Source organism: Perognathus longimembris, chromosome 11 (genome assembly GCF_023159225.1).
Source record: "Perognathus longimembris pacificus isolate PPM17 chromosome 11, ASM2315922v1, whole genome shotgun sequence".
Classification (NCBI taxonomy): Eukaryota; Metazoa; Chordata; class Mammalia; order Rodentia; family Heteromyidae; genus Perognathus; species Perognathus longimembris.
This window is the reverse complement of record NC_063171.1, coordinates 394,823-404,395: the sequence shown is the minus strand read 5'-3', so window position 1 is coordinate 404,395 and position 9,573 is coordinate 394,823. Positions and strand designations below refer to the sequence as shown.

Here is a 9,573-nt window from a genome sequence, read left to right as displayed (position 1 = left end):
CTATTTCAGGGTTAGCTAATTCTTTTCTTATGCTCTTCTTTGAATCTTAAGCAATTCAAAGAGAAGCTGAACAAAGGTATTCCTTACAGGTCTTGAAAGTACTGTGATGGTAACTTAATCCTAAATGCTCCATGTAGGTAGGGGAAATTACAAAACTTAAAAGAAGACAAGAATGTCTGAGAGAAGGAAGTGAAGTAAAAACTGGACAGATTGATAACTACATGTTAAATTTAAAATCAGCTTTATAAAGGTGGGCATTTTCACCGAAATTAATCTACAACTCAATTCAACCCCAACCAAAATTCCAATAAGGCATTTTGTACCACAATAAAATACACTGATTATAAAGTTCCCTGGCAACAGTCAAGAGGCTAACCCTAACAGAAACTGTAATTATGACATGACTCCTGCAATTAAAATAGTATGAAATTTACTCAAGAATAGAGAAATGAGGGCTTGGGATATAGCCTAGTGGCAAGAGTGCCTGCCTCGGTATACCCGAGGCCCTAGGTTCGATTCCCCAGCACCACATATACAGAAAACGGCCAGAAGCAGCGCTGTGGCTCAAGTGGCAGAGTGCTAGCCTTGAGCGGGAAGAAGCCAGGGACAGTGCTTAGGCCCTGAGTCCAAGGCCCAGGACTGGCCAAAAAAAAAAAAAAAAAAGAATAGAGAAATGAAATGATAAAACTAGAGTCTAGAAAACAGATGCAGCATCAGTGAAAGTTGGCAACTTGAAGGTAATATTTAAAACCAGTCACTAAGTTCAATAGATTTCTATCTACTGACTTGAAACATATAACTTCATTAAGATAAACATATTTAATCACTCACAAAATAAAGTCCACACAAAGTATTTTACAAAGAATTTTATAAAATGGAAAGCATTAAATATTTTTAATATTCCTAGGAAAAATGTTTCCTAACCCAATCATAAAATCTACAAAAGTCTTTATTACATACAGGCTAATGAAGAAAGTAGGTATTTCTTTTTTTTTTTAATTTAAATTATTTGTAAAGGTGATGTACAAAGGGGTTATAGTTAAATAATAGTGTAATGAGTAGATGAACAGTCTTATCCCCTCCTTCAGTTTCTCCCACTTTTTCCCCACCTGCCACCCCAAGCCCCCAAATTATAAAGTTCATTTCCAACATAGTGTCTAGTGAATATCATCACTTTTGTCCCACCATTTCTGTGATTCCCCTTCCCTTCTTTAACTCAGATAAATGTACACAAGACAAAGAGTACAGAAATAAAACACACACACACACACATACACACACACATGACGAAAAACAAGTAACTACAAACAGGACAATAAAAAAAATCTCTTGTTTCTATTTCATGGAGTTTATTTCAATAGGCATTGTTTAATATGATCATATAGACATAGCTACTGAGCCTTTGTGATCCTCTCCTAAGAATATCCTCCTTTGTTCTCAAAGTGTAAATGCCTAATTAAACATGTTTAAGTGTAGTTATTTGTATTTTCCAATCCACTGGATTAACTCATAGATTTATAGACATACACAAGTTATTACAAATGCAAGGACCATGCAACCTATGTTTCTTTGGATCGGACTTACTTCACTTAACATAATTTTTCCAAGCCTTTCCTTGCAAATGAGGCAACATCATTCTTTCAGATGGAAGAATAGGTTTCCATTGTGTGTATGTATGTATGTATGTATGTATATGTGTGTGTGTGGAGCATATTTTTGATCCATTTGTCTTCTGAGGGACATCTGGGTTGATTACATAAACAATCCTGCAGTGAACATGGTTGTGATGATGGTATTAGCATGGGCTGATTTGTGTTCATTTGGTTAAAAGTCCAGGAGTGGGATTGCTGGGACATAGGAGAGCTCTATGTTTCAGTCTTTTGAGGAACCTTTGTACTGCTTTCCAGATTGTTGATCAAGTTTACAATCCCTCCAACAGTGTCACGTAGTGTAGTAGTGTTCCCTTTGGGCCACATCCCTGCCAGCATCTGTTTTCTTGATAATGGCTATTCTAACTAGAGTGAAGTGGAATCTCAATGTGGTTTGGATTTGCATTTCTTTTATGACCAGCGATATTGAATGTTTCTTCATGTGTCTATTAGCCATATTTACTTCTTCTTCAGAGAAATCTCATATTAATAGGGTTGTTGTTTCTTTGAAGATTTGTTTTGGTGGGGTTGATTTTTTTTTAAGTTCTAACTATATTTTAGATATGAGGCTCTTGTCAGATGCATACCTAGAAAAAAATTTTTTCTCCCATTCTGTGGGCTTTCTATTTATCTTGCTAGCTATGTCCTTTGTCATGCAGAAGCCCTGCAGTCTGATACAATCTACCTTTTCTTTGACTGGTTGTTTCTGGATCTTAGGAAGTTTTGAGCTGTGCCAAAGGATCCCTAGTATTTCTCCTATCCTTTCCTGTAATATTTTCAGGGTCCTTGATCCATTTGAGGTCCTTTATCCATTTGGAGTTGATTCTGGTTCAGTGTGATATATAAGGATCTAGCATCAGTTTTCTGCACATCTGCAGCCAATTCTGTCAGAAACATTTGTTGTAAAGACTGTCTTTCTTTCATCTTGTGTTTTTTATTCTCTTATCAAAGATCAGGTGGCCATAGGTCCATGGGTTCATTTCTGGGTCTTCAATTCTATTCCATTGGTCCAAGGACTGTTCTTGTACCACTAACAAGCTGCTTTTAAACTATAGGTTTGTTATACCGTTGGAAGTTTGGTCTTGATAATCCTCTAGCACATTTCTTGTTTTTGTTTTTCTGAGTCGTCTTCTATTATTCCATATGAACTTTTAGATTGCTTCTTCTATATCATTGAAGAATGTTGGGATTTTGATGAGCATTGAATTGAATTTGTGGATAGCTTTTGGAATTATTGCTATTTTCATGATGTTAGTCCACCCCAATCCAGGGGCGTGGGAGGTTTTTCCACCTCCTTACATCTGCTTTAATTTCCTTTGCCAGGTTTTTGAAATTTTCAGTCCTTCACATCTATGATTAAATTAATTCCTAGATTTTGGGTTTTGGTTTTGGTTTTGGGTTTTTTGGTTTGGTTTGCTTTTGTTGTTGTTGTTGTTGTTGTGTGTGTGTGTGTGTGTGTGTGTGTGTGTGTGTGTTTAGGCTATTACAAAAGGACTTGCTTTCATGATGTTTCAGCCTTCCTGTGTCACTGTTGACATACAGAAAAGCTGTGGATTTTTATGGGTTAATTTTATACCCTGCTATGTTGTCAAAGTCTCAGATTAGCTCAAGTAACTTTGGAGAGGAATGTATCGTTGTTGTTTTTTTGTTTTGTTTTGTTTTGATCAGTCAAGTGGCTTAAACTCTGGACCTGGGCACTGTCCATAAGCTCTTTAACTCAAGGCTAGCGTTCTACCACTTGAGCCACAGCACCAGTTCTGGTTTTCTGGGTGGTGTATTGGAGATAAGAGCCTCATGGACTTGCCCTGGCTGGCTCTGAACCATGATCCTCAGATATCAGCCTCCTTGGATTATAAACATGAGCCACCAGCATCTTACTTGTATGGTTTTTAAAAAAATACAGCATCATGTCATCTGCAAAGAGGGTGAGTTTTACTTGTTCTTTCCCTATTTGGATCCCCATTTGTGTTTGTCTCTTGCCTTGATGCTATATCTAGGAATTCCAATACTATATTGAAGAGGAATAGAGAAAGCAGACATCCTTATGTCCTTCATAATTTTAGAAGAAATGGCTTTAACTTTTCACCATTAAGTATAATTACCTGTAGGTTTGTCACACAGCCTTTATTATGTTGAGGAATATTACATGGATTCCTAGTTTCTAAAGAGCTTCCATCACAAGGGAGTGTTGGATCTTGTCAAATGCTTTTTCTGTGTCTATGGAGATGATCATGTAGTTTTTATCCTTGCTCCTGTTGTTGTATTGAATTACATTAATTGCCTTGCATATATTCAATCAGCTTTGCATACCTGTAATGAATCCTGAATTTTACTGAGAAGTTTTTCAGTGATGTTCAACAAAGAAATGGGTCTGACATTCTCTTTCTTTGATGAGTCCCTGTCTGTATTGGGTATGAGGATTATTCTGTCTTCAGAGAAAGAGTTTGGTAGCAAACTTTCACTTTCAATTTCATTGAAGAGTTTGAGGAGTATTGGTGTGAGTTCTGCTTTGAAGGATTTGCACAATTCCACTGTGAATCCATCTGGTCCCGGACTTTTCTTGGTTGGGAGGCTTTTATTTCAATTTCTGATTCATTACTTGGTATGGGTCTATTTAGTTGGTTTAAATCTTCTTGGTTTAGTTTGGTTATACCAATATTTGCTATAAACTTCCATTTCTTACAGGTGGTCCCATTTGTTAGCATAAAGGTTTGGAATGTATTCCCATATAATAATCTGAATCTTGAATCTCACGTCTTTTGGTCATGATGTTCCCATTCTCATCTCTAATTTTATTTATTTGTGGGTTTTCCCTATTTTTTTGGTAAGATTTGATAAGGGTCTGCCAATTTTTTAATTGTTTCAAAGAACCAATTCCTTGTTGTGTTGACTCTTTTTATTATTTTGTCTCTAATCCAGTTATTTCTGATTTAATTTTAATTATTTGTTTTTGTCTGTTGATTTGGAGTTGGCTTGCTCCTCTTTTTCAAGGAGCTTAAGATGCATCATTAAATTGTTGCTTTGAGATTTCTCCAACTTGTTGATGCAAGAACTCAGCAATAAATTTTCCTCTAAGTACTACCTTTGCTATGTCCCAGAGAGCTGGGATATTGTGTGTTATTTTTATAACATGCCATGAATGTTTGAATTTCCATTCTGATCTCACCCACTGGTGATTCAACAATACATTGTTCAGTCTCCAAGAGTTAGAGAATTTTCTATGGTGGCTTTTGGTGTTGAGCTCTAAGTACAGAATGAATAGTTTCAATATTTATGAATTTATACAGAGTTGTTTGTGACCTAAAATGTGACCTATTTGGGAGAATCTTCCATGTGCTGCTGAGACATACATTCTGATGCTGGTGGGTGAATTATTCTGTAGATATCTGTTAAGTGTAGTTGGTAAATACAATTATTTAGCTCTGAGGTTTCTCTGTGGAGCTTTTGATGGGCTGACCTATTCAGAGGTGACAGTGGTTTGTTAAAGTCACAAACAATCAATGTGTTTGGATCTATGTGTGTTTTTAGGGTAAGTAGTATTTGTTTGCTGAAACTGGGTACTCTAGCATTAGGTGTATAGATATTTGCAACTGTTATATCCTTCTGTAAGAAAAATTCCTTTATTAGTATGTAATGTAATTATTTGTCTCTTCCATTAATTTTAATTTAAATTCTATTTTATCTGATATTAGGATGTCAAGTCTGGCCTCTTTACAGAGGCCATTTGCTTAATAGATTTTATTTGAGCCTCTCACTTTCAGAATATGTTTGTTTTTATGGGAAAGGTGTGTCTCTTGGAGACAGCAAATAGATGGATCTTGCTTTTAGACCCAATTAGTCAATCTGTGTCATTTAACTGGATAGTTAAGTCTATTAACATTATGAGTTATAACTAAGAATTGTTTGATAGTTCCTCCCATGCTATTCACCTTCATAGGGGATATTTCTCATTATTTCTTACTATACTTATCTGGTTCTCTTGTAAGTGGCCTTTTCTCTGCCAATAGTGTGTTCTTGTCGATTTTCTACATATAGTATGCTTTCTGTATCTTCTGTAATTTTGGCTTAGTGACAATATATTGTTGCAATTTTTCCTTGATGTGGAAGGGTTTTATTTGTGCCTTGGTTATGGAGAGGTTTGGTGGGTACACTATTCTTGGTTGGGTAGTTGTTTGCTTTTAAGGCATGGCATATCTCATTCCAAGCTCTCTGTGCCTTCGTGGTCTTATCTGAGAAATCTATAGTTTTTCTGATTTGTTTACCTTCATAGGTAATTATTTTTTTCTCCCTGACACCTTTAAGGATCCTTTCCTTGGTCACTATTAATCCTGTGCAATTACAATGAGCCATGGGATGTTCTGTTCTTCTGGTACATTTAGGGTTCTAAAGGTTCTTGAATCTGAGGGCTGGGGATATAGCCTAGTGGCAAAAGTGCCTGCCTCGGATACACGAGGCCCTAGGTTCGATTCCCCAGCACCACATATACAGAAAAACGGCCAGAAGCGGCGCTGTGGCTCAAGTGGCAGAGTGCTAGCCTTGAGCGGGAAGAAGCCAGGGACAGTGCTTAGGCCCTGAGTCCAAGGCCCAGGACTGGCCAAAAAAAAAAAAAAAAGGTTCTTGAATCTGAAAGGGTCTATTATTTTGTATGTTAGGGATGTTCTCTGCTAGAATTCTGTTAAATATATTTCCTATCTCTTTAGCTTCCTTCTCATGCCCTTCTACAATTCATATTTTCCTGAAATTAGGTCTTCTTATTGAATCTTGACATTCCCGTAAGGATGTTTCTTGATTCTTGCATTTGTTCTGAATAATTTTCTGTTCTTTCACCATAATATCTAGACTTTCTTCAGTTCCAGAGACTCTGCTTTGCTTAATCTGCTTTCGAGACTTTCTACTTTGTTCTTTATATTTCTACCTTCTAATTGCTTATTTTTGATGACTTTAATCTCCTCACTGAAGCTTTAAGTCTTCTATGGACTTCTTTACCTCCTTGGTTTCATTTTCTGATCTTCTCTCATGAGTGACTGTATTTTCATTGATTCCCTTTCCTTCTCTTGGAACTCATTTAACTTTCTGCTTGTGGATTCCATAAACAATCTTTGGTTAGCCTTATCAAACTCATGCATTGCCTTGTGCAGGCTTTCTATCTTTCCATTCAACATATTTATAAAAATATGGAATTCTTCATGAATTTGCATGTCACTCTTGCACAGGAACCATGACGATCTTCTCTGTATTCTTCCAATTTTGGTGTGTGTGTGCCACTGAAGCAAGCACAAGAGAGACAGATTTGACTCACTAAGTTTTTAAGTTTATGTAATGGAAGATGAATACACAAATTAAAAATAAAAGATTGAAAAACTGTTCACCATGCTCATTAGAAGCAAGGAAATAAACACTGTTAAAATATTAAAAATTATTAAAACGATACAAAGTTTACAAATAGGCAATTACAAGGAAAAGATACTTCCAACTTGGCAACTGAGAAAATGATTCAACCTTATTGGTTATTGGGAAAAGACAAATCAAAACAAGTTATATTCCATTTTCACATGGTAGCATAAGCATGTGTATTCCAATAGACTTCAAGGGACTATGTACATTCTTTTGTTGTTTGAGGATAACTTGGTTAGTTACCTACCAACATTTTGATATGTGCATACACTTTGATCCAACAATTACACTATTAGGAGCCTGGAATCATTCAGAACTAGTCTAACATGGATATAATAATGGGGTAATACTTAGCTGACATGGGTGTGTAATGGCAACTTACAGTTTCGATCCTACTTCTGACTCCTATTAACTTTATGACCCAGGTTAAGCTGCAAAATCTCAAAACCTCAGTGTTATCTGTAGAACTATACTTATAAATCCAGTGGGAATTAAGGAACAAATAATCCCTGGAAAGCCTTAATGCAAACATGGCATCCCATAAGCCTTATCTCCATCCCCTGCTGTATTCTCAGATCCTGAACCACTGCTTGGCATTACGCAGGAGTTTTATAAATGACTGTTCATATTACTATGATTCTTCTTCTCACTAGTTTAAATATCTTTAAATAGTTGCACAAAGAAGTTGCCAATCCATAAAATAATTTATGGCTACAGTGCATCTTGATCAATATCATCCCTTTCAACCTTCTCACCCATTCCTTCAATCTAACACCTGCCCTCACTTTTCTTAAAATTTTAGGATACGTATTGGAATTTTTTGCCACTTAAGAAAAGAAGTTTGTGTACACAATGCATCTTGATCTGTGTCATCCATTCAACATTTTCATCCCACTTCAAGCCTCCTTTCTTTTGCCACAGTTTCCACCAGAAAGCATCCATTGTTCTCATGTGCTACCCAGGAATGGATGACTTATTACCACAGATGTTATTCATGAAAGCAAGCCTGTATACTCCTCCACGGGTTATCTTCCCTGAAGTCATCTAGTCCTGGAAAAACTGCCTAGGAGGTTCATGTCCAGCAATTTAGTGACATAAAGTGTTTAAGCCCAGCCATCTTGTCTTATCACAGCAGACTTGATAAGTCACCCAATGAGACAACCACAGCTCATTCTCTCACTCAACAAATGCAGCTTCTTTCACTTTCCTCCCATGTGATGATCCAAGAGCAAGAATGTACCTAACAGTTCCCTAAATGTTAATCTCAGACTTGCCTTTTATTTGAGTAGAGGGTTGGAGGTAGGGATTAATCTCAGAGCTTGTGTTGTGAAGCAAGCCTTCTATCATGTGAGCCCCAGTCCTTTTGCCTCCAGTTTTTCTTTTCTTTTTCCGTAATGCAATTATAGACTTTATTAAGCACAGCTTAATCCTCCAGTGAAGATCTTTGATCATAAAACAGCTTTCTACACAACTGCAAGGTAAGAGATTAGAATAGTTCTCTGATAACAAAAGAGGTGAGAAATACTTGGCCAGGTAAAATCATGCACATCCTCTGTGTAGTCAACTCTGTCAAAACTCTACAGAGGAAGTCTGCTGCCTTCCCTTTAAATGAGCCTGGAGTGACAATTAGTAATCTAGTAGGATTTGTAGGAGTCAAAGTCTGTGGGTCAGGATAGTGGGGGGAGTGGGGGAGGCAGGCCATGAGGTAGTTTGTTTTCTTGATAGCCTTCACGTTTTGTTCAGGCATACCTTACACAGAGAACTTTGTACCTCTGCCTCACATACAGCATTCACTACCAATACTTAGCCCTCAGAATTCATTTCTTAGGATCGCCAACTTGCAGGTTACAGTTCAAACCTAACTCAACACAAGATCCTGCCTGCAATGCCCTCTTATTTCCTTCCATAACAACATGTAAATAAGAGTAATAATGATAAATTTTGTTTATGTCATATCCTTTACTAGAGTCAAAGCTAACTGCTGACTATTTTAAATTGTAATATTTTAGTATAAAATTTTTCAACTTGAAAAATCAATTAAAAAGTAATTAATGGTTTTAAAATATTGCATTAAATTACTCTTTATCTTGATTACTGAGATTTTTTAAATTAGTTAAAGTTTGTAACTCCTCCTGACCCCAACTTGTGAAGGAACTATGTATATGTTTGTTCTGTATTTCTTGTTCATTTTTGTTATACCTTAGGGTAATGCTTGACATACAGTGGTCACTCAGTAAGTGTCTATTCAGTGAATAAATGAATGAAATCAGTACAATAATTTTCATTGCAATATTGTAATATAAACAACAGAAACACTGATTACTAAATGGAAGTTGAAATTAGTCATTTCCACGCTACATAGAAATTTTCCAAAACCCTATAAGACCTATATGCTAATGTGAGATATCTAATACATTGTAAGTAAAGAGGAAAATTAGTCATAATGTATACAGTAAGAAAGAATAGTTTCATCTTTCTTTCCTAAGTCTGAAGTCTAGATCCTTCCACATGTCCCTTGGGGTCCTAGGAT

At 36.3% G+C, this 9,573-nt stretch overlaps 1 non-coding gene across 1 annotated transcript; it reads right to left on the bottom strand.

Annotated features, from left to right (window-relative positions):
• Positions 1 to 6,817: 6,817 nt before the first annotated feature.
• Positions 6,818 to 6,926, bottom strand: LOC125360336. Its single transcript, XR_007212724.1, has one exon. It is a non-coding gene; the product is annotated as a U6 spliceosomal RNA (small nuclear RNA).
• Between the last annotated feature and the right edge of the window lie 2,647 nt (positions 6,927 to 9,573).